Source organism: Mesoplodon densirostris, chromosome 4 (assembly GCF_025265405.1).
Source record: "Mesoplodon densirostris isolate mMesDen1 chromosome 4, mMesDen1 primary haplotype, whole genome shotgun sequence".
Classification (NCBI taxonomy): Eukaryota; Metazoa; Chordata; class Mammalia; order Artiodactyla; family Ziphiidae; genus Mesoplodon; species Mesoplodon densirostris.
In genome coordinates, this window is record NC_082664.1 from 47,258,678 (window position 1) to 47,277,004 (window position 18,327).

At 38.2% G+C, this 18,327-nt stretch overlaps 1 protein-coding gene across 5 annotated transcripts in view; it reads right to left on the minus strand.

Moving 5' to 3' along the window:
* Positions 1-18,327, minus strand: part of FBXO34 (F-box protein 34) — an 84,309-nt gene that overhangs the window by 30,673 nt on the left and 35,309 nt on the right. The window contains exon 3 of one of the 5 annotated variants that reach the window (XM_060096176.1): positions 1,805-1,892. The exons of 3 other annotated variants lie outside the window; for them this stretch is intronic. The gene's annotated coding sequence lies outside the window, so the exon portion shown is untranslated. Of the gene's footprint in view, positions 1-1,804; positions 1,893-17,034; positions 17,091-18,327 lie in introns of those variants that run through there. One more of the 5 variants, XM_060096178.1, reaches the window with a different exon arrangement.

An 18,327-nucleotide genomic window follows, 5' to 3' on the forward strand; every position in this document is an offset into this window, starting at 1 on the left:
ATTTCTTCCACTTCAGTTGCCACACTCGTATCCTAACACCTTTCTATTCTGGCCTTAACCAAAAGGTAACCATCAATAGATAGACAAAGGGGACTTCCCTGGTGGCGCAGTGGTTAAGAATCCACCTGCCAGTGCAGGGGACACGAGTTCGATCCCTGGTCTGGGAAGATCCCACATGCCACGGAGCAACTAAGCCTGTGTGCCACAACTACTGAGCCTGCGCTCTGGAGCCTGCGAGCCACAACTACTGAAGCCCACATGCCTAGAGCCCGTGCTCCGCAACAAGAGAAGCCACCAAAATGAGAGAAAGCCCGTGCGTAGCAATGAAGACCTAAGGCAACCATCCATCCATCCATCAATCAATCGACAAAGGAGAACTTAATAGACTATGAGGTGGCCTGGTGTGAAATTAAGGGTAATGAGAGTCTAACCAACCCAAACACATCAAATCTAATGGGGAAAGCGGGACACTGAATTTGAGCAAAAGAAGTTAAGAATGGAGACAAAGTCAGAAGATTGGAAGACTCACTAGATGATTGAGCAATAAATGTCTGCTGCAGAGTGGATGAGGTGACCAGGTTGCCAGATCCAGCCACTTGGGCAACTGGAATGGCTACAGAATCTGAGACAACTAGGTACTATTCCAATTCTATTCCAATTCTCCGTAATACCAAAGTATGTGACCTGAAACTGCTCTGTATTTCCTTATGTCCCCACACATCCATATCAAAAACTAATAGCAGGTCATCTGGTTCAACATCTACTTACAGAAGGTAACTTCTTCCTTTATGAAAATGAAAAGTATTCTAGAATCGGTAGAATTTTTTCCTGACTGCATTTATATATGATTTGCAAACCAACAGAAGACTGGCTAAGCCTACTGAGAACTCCCTTAAATTTCTGAATCTATTTACCTATTTTTTTCAAGAATTAGATCTGAGACTTCTGGGTAAGGATGGTGGACTAAACACATAGCTATTCACTGATCCTTCCCCAAACACCAAGGGATCATTTTTTCTTAAGATATAAACCCACAGAGATGAAGAGAACTGAAGATTACAGCCACAAATTTTTGAAAGCTGGAAAATAAATGATTAAAAGGTAAAGGACCCAAAGACCCAAGAAAACGAATAAGGTAAGCTTCCGGGAATACTTCTCCAAAAGGCTCAGCAGGGATAAATGGGAAGAATTAACAGAAAATCTTTCTGAAATGCAATTCTCAGATTCCCTTTCACTCTCTCAGGCAGGCAGACAAATGCCCTTCCCTCACCCTTGCAAGACTGAAGGTAATCTAAGGAGGTTTATAAATAAACAGAGATTTATATGGACTAGGAATCACCACATAAGGTGAAGGCAGTTTAAGTTAACATATGTACTAGATTCCAGCCCACAGTGTGTTGGTAAATAAACGTTTAACAACTGGCTGGGGTTTGGGGGGTGGGAGGACAAGTGTAGTTATTTGCAATGTTTGCTGTTTACTAGTATAGCTGCTTCAAGCTACCAAATGATGTCACTGAAGAGTTCAGAAGAGATGCCTATTACTACATAGTATTCCCACCATATAGACAGATGTACATACTCTCAAGAGCATCCACAATAAAAAAAAAAAAGTAATACAATACACAGAAAGTGGTGGGGTTTTAGCACTTATTAATTTTTAATATAACATGTAATTACAAATCTGCATAACCTTTAATAATTGTAGTATGTAGCAACTCACTCGCAAAGTTCCTGAAAATTTAACAATTGTCTCTGATGTGCTAGTACTAGCCACTGACCCCAGCCCCCTCCCCTCTATCAATACCTTTCCCAAAAGGCTGACAGTCAGGCCTTCACTTCCAGGCAGTGGAGATTAGAAGAGATGTCTCTGGGGAATTTGACCAGTGATTAGTCTACAAGGAAAAATATAAAAACACTGAAAAGTTCCCATACTAAATTTGACCAGACAGATCATCCTACCTCAAAGCTCACAATTGATAAGTCCTACTTGCATGTTCAGAGCTCGCAGTCAGCTTCTTAGGATCCCACTCTTAAATATGAGTAAACAGCCAAGAGTTGTTAGACATCTCTAGTATGAAACATAGAAACGGAAACAGAAAAAGAAAGCTGAGAGAGAGACTAGGGTCAGCTTCATAGGCGTGTGACCTGGGGAGTCACATAGCACCCTGTACTTGGAAGAGCTCCATGTTAGGTTTGACGCTATGCTCTTGCTGTCTTGGAATGCTTTAATAATGTTAAACAAGGGGCCCCACATTTTCACTCTGTACTCAGCCCTACAAATTACATACCTAGTCCTGACAGAGACTATGTAGGCAGAAGAAAATTGTGGGGAGAAAAACACCATTAATATTTTCAGAAACATAAGACAAAATACTACAAACATGAAGCCAGAAGAGTATGCTAAAAAAAAAAAAAAAGACAAAAAAGAGTAAGAAAGTGATCACAAGCATGCTTTCTTGGTAATTAAAAATGTAACAGCTGAAATGAAAAACTCAACAGAATAGCATTAAGAATTCTGGAAGATTAGTCCAGGAGGTCCAATATCTGAATAATAAGAGTTCAAGAAGGGATAAAAAGGAAAAAAGGGAGAAAGTCATCAACAAAACAGTTCCCAGATTGAAAGGGTTCATCAAGTACTCAGCACAATGGAGGGAACCAAACTCACACTAAGGTATATTATTGTGCAATTTTAAACACTTAGAAATAAAAGAACTGATCATATAAATAATCACGAACTTAACTGGCTTTCAGCTTCAAGAGCAATGCAGTAAACATGGAAGAAATTAGAAAACAATGAAGTCATGCCTTGAAGATCTGCAAGCTAGAATTCTAGCCAGCCAAACAAACAATTAAGAGTAAGGACAGAGTAAGACATACTCAGTCATTCAAGCTCTCAGAGGTGATTAAACATCAAACTCCCCTAAATCTTTCTCAGGCAGCTACTGGAGAATACATTCTGACAAAGTAAGACACAGGAAGATATGAGATCTAGAAAACAAGAAATCCAACACACAGAGACAAAGAGTAACCCCAAGATGCTGGTGAAGGAAAGTCCCAGGATAAGAAGTATGCATATAAGAACAGTGGGCAACCAGCCCAGATGGGAGCACACCTTCAGGAAGATGGGAAGCTAATGCAACACCTGAAGTGTCAGAATCCTGAAAGGAAAGTTGGGCAAGTTGCAATTTGAACTATAAAAGGAGTTAATATAAAAGTAGGCAACAAAGAAAAATATAAATTTCAGGGAAAACCAAAAGTTGTATAGAAAAGTAAAAGTGTTCACAGATTACTACATGGCTTAACTGTGAATAGCACATTCAGTCATTCTTTTTTAAGGGGTGTGTGTGTGTGTGTGAATATATATATATATATATTCACACACACACACTTTTTTTGGGGGGGCTGTGCCAGGTTTTAGTTGTGGCGCACGGGGTCTTCGTTGCCACATGCGAGATCTTTAGTTGCGGCATGCAGGATCTAGTTCCATGACCAGGGATCGAACCCGAGCCCCCTGCATTGAGAGCACAAAGTCTTAACCACTGGACCACCAAGCACAGAGTCTTAACCACTGGACCACCACTGGACCACCTCCAGTATTCAGTGTAAACACTGAATACTGATCTAAGCAGTTATGAACACCTATACCAGGACAGGAAAACAAAAAAGGTACCTGGGGATGTGGAAAAAGAACTAAATCCTCATCTGCCATAATGGGAAATCAAGAGATAATACTTGAAGCTGAGAAATCAAGAAATCAGAATACAAGAATGTTATTAAGAAGACAAGGTTCAGAACTTGCTACCCCAAAATAACGGTGCCTTGGCATAGTGAATATTTTAAGCTGAAGAAATCTGAGAAAGGACAGGTGCAGGAAGGACTCTCTGACCTTCTCTTCAACCCTGAAGCAGATCCTAAGACCCTCATGTGAGAGATGCCCTCCCTATACCTGGAGGAAGGGAGGATCCTCATTTCTGAAGCTGGAAGGACAAGGAGAGAAATTCAAAGTAACTGGCCTTGTTTCCCCAGTTTACTAACTTTAGCTCATGTTATTTTGTCCTATCACGTTCTTCTATGACTTTCTAGTCTTTCAAACCCAATATAAAAATGCTCAAGCAGGCTTCCCTGGTGGCGCAGTGATTGAGAGTCTGCCTGCCGATGCAGGGGACACGGGTTCGTACCCCGGTCTGGGAAGATCCCACATGCCGCGGAGCGGCTGGGCCCGTGAGCCATGGCCGCTGAGCCTGCGCGTCTGGAACCTGTGCTCCACAGCGGGAGAGGTCACAACAGTGAGAGGCCCGCGTACCGCAAAAAAAAAAAAAAAAAAAAAGCTCAAGCTAAACCACTTCTTCAGGTCTACATTTCCTCATGAAGACTCCCATGTTACACAAAACCTATATTAAATAAATTTGTATGCTTTTCCTTTGTCAGCATGTCTCTGGTCAGGCCATTTCCAGGGCCCTACTAGAGAACCTAGGAGTGGAGCAGGAAGAAGGATTTTCACTCCCCGGCAAGAACAAAGCAGTAAGAATCAGCTATAAGAAATTAAAGTGTTTGCCTCTAGAGAGGGAGAAGTGAGGGATGAAGTGGGAGAACTGTTGCTTTTCAAAACAAGTCTTACAGAGCTATTGAATCTTTAAACTATGCACATTTAACACTTTGATAGAAAAAAATACAAAATAAAAACATGAGAAAAGCTAGCAGAAGTTCAGTTTGATTTAGTTCATGATTCCTTTTTCAGATTACAAGTTTTCCCAACAAGAAATTTTTCTCCTTTCATTTGTTGTATTTCCAATTTTTCTACAACATTTACTACTTGCACAATAAAAAGTTAATACTCATCTTACAGATACTCCAACTACTATTTAGGGATAGTCCTGTATCATATGATACCCAACCTGGCCCAGCTCAGGAAATAGTGGTAGCTTACCTCCCAGGAGTTACCACAGCAGTTCACAGCAAATGACTCCCTATCTCACAATGGGTTTCCCTCTGCAAGCCTACATTCTTTCAAAACACTATAAAAAAGACTTTCCATTTAACCCTGTGAGAAATTCAAATAATAAACACAACAAACTCTAGAGTGTGCCTGTAAGGGCAACAGATTCAATTTCTTTCACATCTTTATTATTCCAGACACTAAATTAAAAGCTTTCAGTACATATAAATTACAAGATGCCTTATTTAAACACAACTGGATAGCGTTTAGCATTTTTTATTCTTGCCTTATATAGCTGTCAGGTTGACTCTTATCTAGCTAGTAGAGTTATTATAGTCAGTTTACAAAACACCGTTCAGATAAGTAAATGCCGTCACATCCTCTGTGCACCTCCAGATTGAACGATGATGGTGGTCATGGTCAGCATAGGATATTTAAGGAGGAATTTGCTTAGCACAGAGAACTGAGCCTATCTGTAGACAGATGTAGTCCAGATCAAGCAGCTACACATGTTTTCACTTATTCCTTTAAGAGTGATTTGATTTGTTTGGATTTGGTATAGAATCATTTCTGGATTTAAGGAAAACTATACAAGGTATTACAGCTTGTTATGTTGGCAGGCAGGTAGCCATGAAGAAATCCTAATCTAAAAAAGATTCCTTTTGCACTTAAAATTGAGGTGGGACAGACATACCTGAAGGCATGGTCTACATTTCTCATCTTCATTCTGCCTAATCATGGCAAAGATTGTTTTGTCTTCATTATTAATTAGTAAACCCTAGCCTAGGTAATGTGGCCTGTAGGATCATGAACACTCCTTACACAGGTACACCTAATGCCAATAAAATATGCCTCTGACATAAAAAAAAAAAAAAGCCTTAAATTTTTCTCAGACTGGCAACAAAAACAAGCTGCTACCAGAAGAATTTCTTTTTTTGTCAAAGTGAAATTAAACTTTGCCAATATACACAAAGAACATACTTCCAGATTAGTGGCTGTTAACCAGCTTAATCTTAGGACGCTCAAAACTTCCTGTCCACACTAGAGTGCTTTAGGTAAATAATACTAATCTCTTCCAGCTTCTAGATAGCTCTCGGCCTTAGGAAAGTTCATCTGGTTTCTTGCCACCTCCATCCATCCCCATCTAACCCTCCTCCCAAAAGCAGCTTTTTTTGTCACATTTTGTTTTTTGAAACGCTTGCTTTTTCCATTCTAAGTTTTCCCAAACTATTTCAGGGTTCTGACAATTCTGCCAGTGACTAAGTCTCCTCCTGGGAATAGCCTCATTATCACCATTGAAAAGTCACTCCTAATACTGACTGATAAGAATCTGGAAACTCTTTGTGTTCGGGAATGCAAATCCCACCCTACCCAAGCTAAAGATAAACGTATTACAAATGGAATAACTGGACTCACCACAGGACAGAACTCTAGCAGTCTTTGTGTTCCAATTAAGCTATTGAGTTTTTTTGTGTATAATCCTAATTCTTACTAATATGAAGAATTTACTATTTCCTTCCTCATAACCAATTAATACATAAATTACTAAGAGTCAAGCAAGCACAAAAGAAAAAAGGAAAAAAAAAAAATCACCACACACACTCAACACAAAAACTCAGCAGCAAATGCCCGAATGTTTTTAAGGTGATACGGCCTTCCAACTGATCAACTGTTTCAGAAATATTTTGTGCAGTACATGTGTTGTGCGGGTAACTTTTGTTTTTGGCAAGCTAGTCCTCCTGGCTTGGAAAATCAACAGCAGATAACCTAAAATAAAAGGTCTTTTCCTATATCCCTCAAATGGAACAACTATTTAGAAACTTAATTCTTGCAAAAAAAGATATCCAAAACAGAGATGATCATGTATTTCTATCATCACCATTTTGCGTCTATCTAGCTTGCTCAATATTCATGGAAAGTTACATAATCATAGTCCATTCATTCTGGAAACGTGAGAGAGCACTGCAGAGATGATGCCCCCATCCACACACAGCGCCCCCAAAAAGCAATGTCCAAAAGTTCTTTCACATCGACCAGAATCAACATGGGCCATTTTGTAGTCACAGCGGAGAACGTGTAGCTCAGGGGTATATAACCTTTTTCATGCTACAAACTTCTTTGGCGGTATGCAAACACTATAGACTCTGGAATTATTTTTTAAAGCAAAACTACATACACTGAGAAAACTGATTATACGGTTATCAAAATATTTAAAACTCATATAGTATTCAATACACTTCTTGTTTAATATATAAAATAGTGAGCTCTAATGACAAGTCTATTAACTACCATAATTTCCAAATTATGACCAACATAAATGATATTTTCAAGGTATCTATAACAAATACAATGTAATATAAAAATATCTGACTGTCAATTGATGACAAAGTCACAGGGACTGCTGACTTGCTGTGGTTTGAAGCAAATGGTACATTTCAGTTAGAGATTAGTGAAAACAAGAATCTAACATTTTTCTCATTCAAGCTCATGGATCGCTGAGGCTTTTAAAGTATGCTCATTCTGGAGCATTTAAAGAGGCATTTAGGGACTTCCCTGGCGGTTAAGACTCTGCCCTTCTAATGCAGGGAGTGCAGGTCGGTTCCCTGGTCAGGGAACTAAGATCCCACATGTCCCGTGCAGTGTGGGGCTGCCCACCTCCTCCGAAAAAGAGGAATTTAGAGATCACTTGGTTCAACCTCTTCATTTAAAAGATAAGGGAACTAAGGAGGAATTGATGACACTGCTTGCCTGAAGTATCTTCGTTCCAAATCACCGAGTTCTATTTAAAGTAAACCACTGTTTTCTTCTGAAAACCTGAATCTCACATCTAAACATACTTAGCACTTACTTCAAACTTGCATCTCAGTTTCATCATCTGCAAAATAAAGATAATAATCCAACTTTGGAAGAATCTTAATGTGAAAACCAAATTTAAAAATCCATGTTAAAATACTATAGCAGTACCTTTAAAGGTAAGGCTAATTATCAATTAATTCCATGAGAAATCAAAGGCAAGTTATTCTTGTTCCTTAGTACACCTTAAATATCATCAAATTCTGATTTATTTACAACATTAAATATTTTATGCTATCAAGTGGATTTCCCAAAAGACAAACTGACCCTAGAAATAAGCCACTTTGAAACCGTGCACCTCAGATTGGGACTCAAACCCAGCCAAAACCCACAGTCTTCCAACTGAGATCACACACCTGGTTTTAGGACTTAATGAAGCTCAGGTTCTTGATGTCTCATCACAGAAATAATTCAGTGAGAGACAAAGTTATAGGTAAGAAGTGGATTTATTTAGAGAGAAACATACTCCACAGAGTGTGGACCATCTCAGAAGGCAAGAGTGGCCTTGGCAGAAACACACTCCAACTCAGGTGAGAAAGGCACCAGGGTATGGGTTTGTCAGTTTTTATAGGGGTGGGTAATTTCATAGGCTAATGAGTGGGAGGAGTATTCCAGCTATTTCAGGAAGGGGTGGGGATTTCCAGGAATTCAGCCACTGCCCACTTTTTGATCCTTAAGGTTGGCCTTGGAACTGTCATGGCGCCTGTGGTTGCATCATTTAGCTTGCTGACATGTTACAGTGAGCATATACTGAGGCTCAAGGTCTAGTGGAAGTTGACTTGTCCGCCATCTTGGACCCATTTGGTTCTAATCAGTTTATGTCATGTCCTCAGCCTATGTCATTCTTTCAGAGGTTGTGCCCTGCTCCCTTCCCTCCTGTTTCAACTTCAAGTAGAAAATATGTTTAGAACTAAAAGTATTGGCTTCGGAGTCAGACTCTTACAAGCTATGTGCCTGTAATTCTATGCAAACTGCTTGTTTTATCTGATCCTCCGTTTTTCAATCAGTAAAATAGGAATAAATGCTAACAACCATATGCGACTGCCATAATTAAACGTCAATCCCTTTCTCTTTAAAGGGTCAGTGAAGAATATAGGATTCAGATAACCTCATAAAGCAGTAAGGAAGCTTTTCTGATTTATGCATTATGGATATTTACTTTCTCCCCCATATTGTTCCTGGTGAATCTGAGGTTCTTGCTTCATCACAAAAGAATTTGGAGAAGAAATGATAGGTAAGAAGTGGAATTAATTAGAGAGAAACACAGTCTACTGACAGAGTGTGGGCCATCTTGGAAGTCAAGAGGCAAGGAGCTTTGACATATGGTGTGGTTAGTTTTTATGGCCTGGATAATTTCATAGGCTAATGAGTGGGAGGATTATTCCAATTATTTTGGCGAAGGGGCAGATTTCCAGGAATTGGGCCACCGCCCACTTTTTGGCCTTTTACGGTTTGCCTCAGAACTGTCATGGTGCTGGTGGGTGTGTCAGTTAGCATGCTAATGTATTACAAAGAGTGTATAATGAGGCTCAAGGTCTACTGGAAGTTGAACCTCCCGCCATCTTGGACCTAGTCGGTTCTCACTAGTTTTCACCATGTACTATGGCTATGTCATTCTTTTAAAGGTTGTGCCCTGCCCCCTTCCCTCCTGTTTCAATGTCACTTGATAAAATTATTTAAAATAGAATAAAGTATGACACAAATAATATCCTCAATTCATGGTCAGTGCAGAATCTCTCAGCAATCTAAAAGAAAGCCAATCAAAGAGCCAGCAATTTTTTTCCATGTTTAAAAAGAAATTACACAGTAAAGATAGTATTACTGTGCTTTGAAAAAGGAAGGGAATTAAAACCAAAGGCCATTCCCAAATTTCTAAACCAGACAAAAGCAAACAAACATTTGGAAGACAACAGTCACACAAAATAATTTAAGCACATATTTAAGTATGCAAGTGCGGGAAAAAAATGCCAATAGAGGCAAGGCTACTCAACTTCTTCCCACACATTTTGTTTTGCTTGCCTCCACAAAAAGTGGTCAACTGTAGACATGTCAAAGTTATATGCAAACATTTTAGTTGACTAGGAACAATATACAGAAAATACAGTAGGTAGTCCTGGAAACACAAAAGGCTCACAGTCCAAAGCAGATTTGTTAAACACTAGGGGCGGAAAAAAGAACCATTATCTGTCATGCCCTCCTGTCACACCCTTTTATTTGTAGTCATAGCTGCAAGCTGTTTTAAAGACAATGGCAATGTTATTAAGGGTACCTTCATGCTGTGCCAAAGCACATATACAGAGCAATTCAGAACAATCAGTCTTACTTTCATAAGAGCAAAGGTTGCAGCCAAATGAAATGGGTGGATACCATATTAAACAATCTTGGAATTAGCTAATAGGATATGGGAAAAAATGATCATAATGCCGATGCTTAAGTTCCCTTCCTCCTTTACACAATAAAAATTTTTACTATTTGAAAAGCACTAGTCGAGAAAGGTTCCATTTACTAAGATGTAAATATGGCCTTTTTTTAAGCACAAAGATGCTTATTATTTCCTTGTATAATCTGTAAACTTAAAATATATGCACGGGATACTAGATTTGACATCATATAATTTTCAAAAGGATACTATGTAGAAACAACTATAGTAGAAAGCTTTAAACATAGGCACTGCAACGCTAGAGAAAACCAGGTGTTTCACAAACATTTAATGAAAATGGAAACTGAAGAAAGGCAATAAGTAACATAAAACCTAATGCTTGGTTTGTTGTGGTTATTCTACTGCTCTATTCCTCAGGAAACAAATTATTCTCCCACTGGTTTTCCTGACTCCGTTTTCCTAACCATAATGAAGTTCAAAACATTAAGCAATTGTTTTTGAAAATCTGTTGTTTTGAAAATCACATAACTTCATGGCTTACTTTCAAGCACAGTATAAGCTAATTGTTTTATAAATGACTGGGAAGAGGACTATGTATTATATACATGCACACATATTTAAGTAGGCTTTTCAACTAGAATGTAAAATTTATCTGATAAAACAGTGAGCTACTCTGTACTACTAGACTACACAGGTTTAAAATACGGTACTTTATCTGTCATCGTGGCATGTCAATATTGTAAGCAATGTATTCAATCTAAATTAATTACAATAGTTGACGTTCTGTTAACTGGCTTCAAGGCAAAAATCAGAAAAGGGACAAAAAAGAGCTTAAACAATGATATTACCATAATTACATCAACATAGCTTTATACATAAACATAGTACTATTAGTAGTAAAATGGAAAAAAAATGAGGGATAAAATTCAGTGAAAACTTTTATACAACAATTTTAATAGGTTGCTTTTAAGACCCATATTTATGAAATATTACGTTCAGATACAATTCTAATGCATTAATTAGAACTTCTATTTTAGGTTAATAGCTAGTACGAGAGAGCTACTGCTCAAACTAAACTGAAAGGGGAGTATCTTCTCAGACACGCTGTTTTTAAAAGACCCCACAGAGTTTAAGCTCTTCTTGGGCAGCTCCTCAATAGGTTCAGTATCTACTGCCCTATTTTGCTCTAAGAATAGGAACCATTTATGAAAGTTTCTGCCAAAAATTACAAGGTAGATAAAACCCATATTTTTAACAAATCTTTTTTAAATGTGTATTTTGAAAACCAGCCTCACACAGAGCTCCAAACCTAGAAAAAAGTTTACAATAAAAATAGGTTGGGATGGTACTTCCCTGGTGGTCCAATGGTTAAGACTCCACGCTCCCAACACGGGGGCCCAGGTTCGATCCCTGGTCAGGGAACTAGATCCCACATGCCGCAAGTAAAAGATCCCACATGCCGCAACAAAGAGCCCGTGTGCTTCAACTAAGACCTGGCACGGATAAATAAATACTTTTTAAAAAATAGGTTGGGGACTTCCCTGGTGGTCCAGTGGTTAAGACTCTGTGCTTCCACTGCAGGGGGCATGGGTTCGATCCCTAGTCGGGAAACTAAGATCCTACATGCTGCCCGACATGGCCAAAAAAGAAAATAAATAAAAATTAAAAAAAAAAAAAAAAAAAAGGTTGGCCACCGGGACTTCCCTGGCAGTGCAGTGGATAAGACTCTGCACTCCCAATTCAGGGGGCCTGGTCAGGGAACTGGATCCCACATGCATGCCACACTACGAGTTCACATGCCACAACTAAGGAGCTGGTGAGCCACAACTAAAGGAACCCAGGAGCTGCAACTAAGGAGCCCACATGCTGCAGCTAAGGAGCCCACCTGCCACAACTAAGGAGCCTGCCTGCCGCAAATAAGACCTGGTGCAACCAAATAAATAAATAAACGGTTGGCCACCTAAATTATTTGTTATTTACAGTGACTTTAGGCAAAATCATTTATCATTAAGACTGAGGCCATACTTTTAAACTTATCCTGTAAACTCGGTGAGAACGATGCAAGAAGTTTAGCACTTACCCAAAGCACTGCAAAAAGCAAAACAGAGGTACATCTCATGTCTCCAAATGGCATTCCAAAAAACTGCCCAAAGCAAGTATAATGCTGTAAATCTTTTCAGAATTATTTATTATAAATAATAAATTATTTTTAAAGCAAAATAAGAAAATACAAATGAATTCAATCTGTTTTATGTATTTGGAACCTACTTAAAGGTCAAAAGAAAAAGCAGCTTAATTGAACAGAACATAGAAAACTAATAAATCATTCACTTCAATCAAACCCTCACCCCACCCTCACTACTCTGAAGTACAGGAACTCTGCCAATCGCTTGACATTTGTGGAAGCTTCAGTTTGGGGTATTTTGTTTTATGCTTTTGTTTTGTAATAAAACTGACTGCTATGGATCAAAGAAAAATCATATGAAAACATAAAATTATTCAAGTTCACAGTAAAATAAAGTGGTGGGAGAGTATAAGGAAATTGAAATACAGAAGAATTCATTGAAAGATTCCGGCCCCACCCCCCAAAATGACTTGAAATTATGTCTAATTAATACCCAAACTTAGGGCTTCCCTGGTGGCGCAGTGGTTGAGAGTCCACCTGCCAATGCAGAGGACGCGGGTTCGTGCCCCGGTCCGGGAAGATCCCATATGCCGTGGAGCGGTTGGGTCCATGAGCCATGGCCGCTGAGTCTGCGCATCCAGAGCCTGTGCTCCGCAACGGGAGAGGCCACAACAGTGAGAGGCCCACATACCGCAAAACAAAAAACAAAAAACAAAAAAACCCAAACTTATATATTCTGAAAGATTTTTTCATGAATGAGAATGACAGTGATGGTATTAAGGAAACTCAGGGCTGGTGTTTCAAGAATTAGAGATGATCTGCGATTCCCAATATAAAAAGTACAGCACTCAATTCTGGAAAGTCTTTTTAAATTTTTAAATGGTAGAACGGAGGTTACCATAGTAAAAGCTAAAATCACAAGCATAAACATAAACCTATAGCCAATTTTATTAGAATTGAGACATATACTAACTCATTAAACAATTTCATCACTTTACCAGCAGACATGTCACTGTAACTAAGCAATAAATCCAAATACTATTCTTTCCTTTGTGCATCCTTAGAAGGTATCAGATGGCTTGATTTATTTTCTGATGTAAAACCCTAAATTTGTTTAATGCATACAAACACATATACATTTTTTATAAACACCCACTACTGAGACCTTCTTAAACCCACATTAAAAAAAAAAGTTAGATGGGGTGGTATTTCCGTCCATGATTTAGCTTAATCCTAAAAATATTCCTCCAGGATTCTGTCCAAAGTCTAGCAATATACCTACATCTGGTTAATGCACCAGTTCAAGATACTTTTCATTTTAAAGTTACTTTATAACACCAATACACTAAAAAACAGAAACTAAAAACAGATTTTATAATCTAAGGTATAAAATCACTCATTATCAAAGTGTCAGTTCTCCCTCCTCAAAAGATTAAGTATGCAGGGGCTTCCCTGGTGGTGCAGTGGTTAAGAATCCGCCTGCCAACGCAGGGGACACAGGTTCAAGCCCTGGTCCAGGAAGATCCCACATGCCGCGGAGCAACTAAGCCCGTGTGCCACAACTACTGAGCCTGTGCTCTAGGGCCCATGTGCCACAACTACTGAGCCCGCGTGCCGCAGCTACTCAAGCCCGTGTGCCTAGAACCCGTGCTCCGCAACAAGAGAAGCCACCGCAATGAGAAGCCCGCGCGCCGCAACGAAGAGTAGCCCCCGCTCACCTCAACTAGAGAAAGCCTGAGCGCAGCAACAAAGACCCAATGCAGCCAAAATAAACAGATAAATAAATAAATGTATATATAAAAAAAGATTAAGTATTCAGTTTTATAATGACAAAGTATACATTAACCTCGAAAGAAAGTCACAATAGTTGAATTTAATATATGCCAAAGCCCTCATTTCAGATGCTACCCTAACCTCATATCTAGTATGACAGGAGGGAGTAACAATCTGTGGTAGCAAACCCCCACAAAATTCTCTTTCCTGGTAGAAATAATCAGTAAAGAGAATCTGTCTTTCAACACCTACTGCAGGTGTTTATCAGACTCCTGGAAAGTGGCATGAAAGTTTTGTTTATCACAAGGAAACAGAGAAGTTTAGAAACATGGGACTTGCTCATTGGTTTATTCTAGAATCACTGATGGAGACCAGAGTAATAAACAAAACTCTCCAAGGCTAAAAGCAAATGCAATTTGCCCAATTTTGTACAGATACAAAGCCCAATTTTGTAAGCTAAAGAGAGACAAGTTCTGAGAACTAAGGAAGGCAATCATAATAAACACACTTATTTTAAGTCTCCTAAACCTCGGCAGTATAAATACAACTCCTGGCAACACCAACAAAATACAATATTTCAGTTCCTAGCTTTTAAAGAAAAAATAGAAAAGTGTTTCAAGTTAGGGTGTTTAAATACATTTTGATAATAGCTCCTTAAAGTCTGCCTTTTCAAAATAACTAACAATCATTATTGAACACTTAGTATTTTCCAAGATTTAAACGAGCTCCAAACAACAAATAAATTAGATAAGCATCATCCAAGCCCTCCTGTGGTGCTGACATTCTAACAGGGAAGACAGAAAAATAGTTATAAAACAAATAAGAGCTAAAACTATAAAACTTTTAAGTGTTCATGACCTTGGATTAGGCAATGGTTTCTTAGATATGACACCAAAAATATAAGCAACAGAAGAAAAAATAGACTCCACTAAAATTTAGAACTTTTAATTTTTACTATCAAGAAAGTAAAAAACACAACCTCCCAGAATGGGAGAAAATACTTGCAGCAAATAATATGTCTGATAAATAAATATAAATATAAATATATATAAATATATATAAATATATATAATAAATATATATAAATAAATATAATATATATAAATATATATAAATATAAATATAAATATGTCTGATAAATGTATCTAGAATATAATGAATTCTTGTAACTCAATAAAATACAAAGAAATAATAATACAAAGAGATAACTCAATTTAAAATGAGGAAAGGACATTCTCCAAAGAAGATATACTAATGGCAATAAACATATGAAAAAATGCTCAACATCATTAGTCATCCAGGAAATGCAGATCGAAACCACTTCACATCCACTTAAGGATGGCTAGAATCAAAAAGAGATAATAATTGTTGGCAAGAATATGGCGAAGCTGGAACTGTCATACACTCAGGTTGGAAATGTAAAATATACAGCAGCCGTGGAAACAGTTTGGCAGTTCTTCAAAAGACTAAACAGAGAGAGCTACCACATGATCCAGCAATTCCACTCTTAGTTATGTACTCTCGAGAAATGAAAACATTTATCTACACAAAACTTGTACATGGATGTTCATAACAGCATTATTCATAATAGCCAAAAAGTAGAAACAACCTAAATGTCCATCAATTGATGAATAAATAGTGTATATTCATGTAGTGAGATACTATTCAGCCATAAAAAGGAATGAAGTACCGATATATGCTACCTTGAAAACGTTACAGTAAGTGAAAGAAGCCAGACACAAAAGACCACATAATGTATGATTCCATTTATACGAAATGTACAGAATAAGCAAATCTAGAGAGACAGAAAGTAGATTTAGTGGTTGCTAGTAGCTGGAGGGATGGGGGAAATGCGTGTGACTGCTAATGAGTATAAGGATTCTTTTTGGTATCTTCATGATAGCAGGTAGTACTCTCATGACTTGAATCAAATGTTCTAAAATTGATTTTGGTGATGATTACACAACTCTGTGAATAGCACTGAACTGTACACTCTATATGGGTTAATTGTGTGGTATGTGAATTATGTTTCAATAAAGCTGTCACTTTTAAAAAACAGGGTATTAAGGAAACATATAAAAGGAATCCTAACCTAATCTGGAGAATCAGGAGAGTTTAGTGAAGACCTGGATGCATAAGCGTTTTAAAACATAAAAGTGCATGGCACGTCTGAATGGCTACTAGTAGCTAAGAGAATTTAAGAATGGCTGGAGTACAGTGAATAAGTGGAAGAGACGGTAATAATGTAGCCTGCATTTACTGAACCTTTACCTATGTGCCAGGCACTTCTTACTCCAAACCCTTAATTATTATATTTAAGCCTAACAACTCTTTGAGGTATGGACAGTTACTATCCTCATTTTACAGATAAGGAAACTGAGGCATAGTGGAGGAAAGTAACTTGCCCAAGGTCACAGCAAGTGGTGCTATCATGACTTGAACCAAAGCATTCTGGCCCCAAAGCCCCACACTCTAACACTTCAAAACCCACCCTTTCCTGGAAATTGCCTATCAATTAATTACAACTGACCTAGTTTTATATATTCAATCCTGTACAGTAAGCAGATATATTATACATTTATACACAAGTTTCTTTGGTTGAGCACTAGGTGAAGTACTTAACTTAGGTTTAGAGACCATGTTTTATAACACTTTTAACCTTTAAACTCTGGAATCACACTCAGCAAGACAGGTTGATCACTTATTAGCAGCTTTGAGAATTAAGACTTCCTGAAAGATGTGTTTCACACAACTTAGGAGGCATTTATTCATTATATTATTAATATTATCACTATTTCATTTATGTGTATAAACCAGTAAAGTAGAATGTGGTTAGAACTTGTTAGAAAGTAAGAAAGTAGAAAGAAAGTAAGAAAGTAGATCAAACTTAGGTTTCTAGTGTAAACATCTGTGTGGACGATAGTCCCTATGACTATGAGATATCAAAGTCAAAATGAATTAACATACAGCTGGATCTGTGGACCTGGTCCTCAGAAGAACTGGACCAAGGAGATAAATTTGGAAGTTTGGGCATACAGCATGGTAACTCAAGCCATGATAATAGATTAAATACCTAAGGAGAAAGCACAGACAGAGAAAAGGTCTTAAAACATTGGTTTTCAAGTTTCATAAGCATCACAATCACCTGGAGGGCTTGTTAAAACACAGATGGCTGGATCCCATCCCCAGAGTTTCTGACTCAGTAGGTCTGGGTGGGACCTGAGAATTTTCATTTCTAACAAATTGATGTTGATGTTGCAAGTCTGGGGAACCACACTTGGAGAATCAATGACCTACACAGCAAAGCCCTACAAAACTCTGATAGTTAGGATAGGAAACTTACAAGAGACCAAGAAGAGGCCACAGTAAGGTAGGAGAAACACTAGTCCAATTAAATTATTTTTACCAAGGTCACCAGCAGCCTCCTAACTGATAATCCAGTGGAAACTTATGACTCCTTAAAACTAATTCAATTCTACTTGCAACAAAAATGTATGGAGCACCTACCATGTGCTACGCAAGTCTGTCCCCTATAACTTGACCCTATCTTCTCCCTTGGCTTCCGAAATATCACTCACTCCCTTGTTGCTACTTCTTTTTTGAACACTTGTTCTCTGGTTCCTCTCCTTCTGCCCACTCAAAACATCTCAAGGTTCCCCAGAATTCTGGGTCTTCTCTTCTACATGCAATCTCTCCCAAGGCAGTTTCACCTAATCCCCTAACTTTGAGTACCATCTAGCTGCCAATAATTCTCCCACACCTCATCTTTAGAACTGACTTTGCCTCTGGGCTTCAGATCCTATTTCCAACTGCCAACCCAACCACATATTTACAAACTAAGCCTCTTTCTTTCCATATTATATCTTCAAAAGGCACAACTATCCACCCAGAGGCCCAAGCCAGAAATCTGTGAATCTTCCTAGAGCAATCGTTCTCACCTTAGCAGCATATTAGAACTTCCCAAAGAGCTTAAAAAAAAAAACCTCACTCATGGGTCTAGTAATAATATGACAACAATAATCCTGTTCTATGTCCTTAACACACATGCATGTAAAGTGCCTAGCAAAAAATACTTGTGAGCACTCAGGAAAAGGGAGCTATCTTTGTAAACACTTTAAATTTCAGCTCTTCTGAAGGCTCTTCTTAAGTTTCTGATCAGAATCAACATTTGTTTAAGCTGTTTCATTAACAAAAAAACAAACAAATGAAAAAATTTGTTTATAAGCCCCTCTAAGGTAAACTTTAAAAACTTAAGTTCAA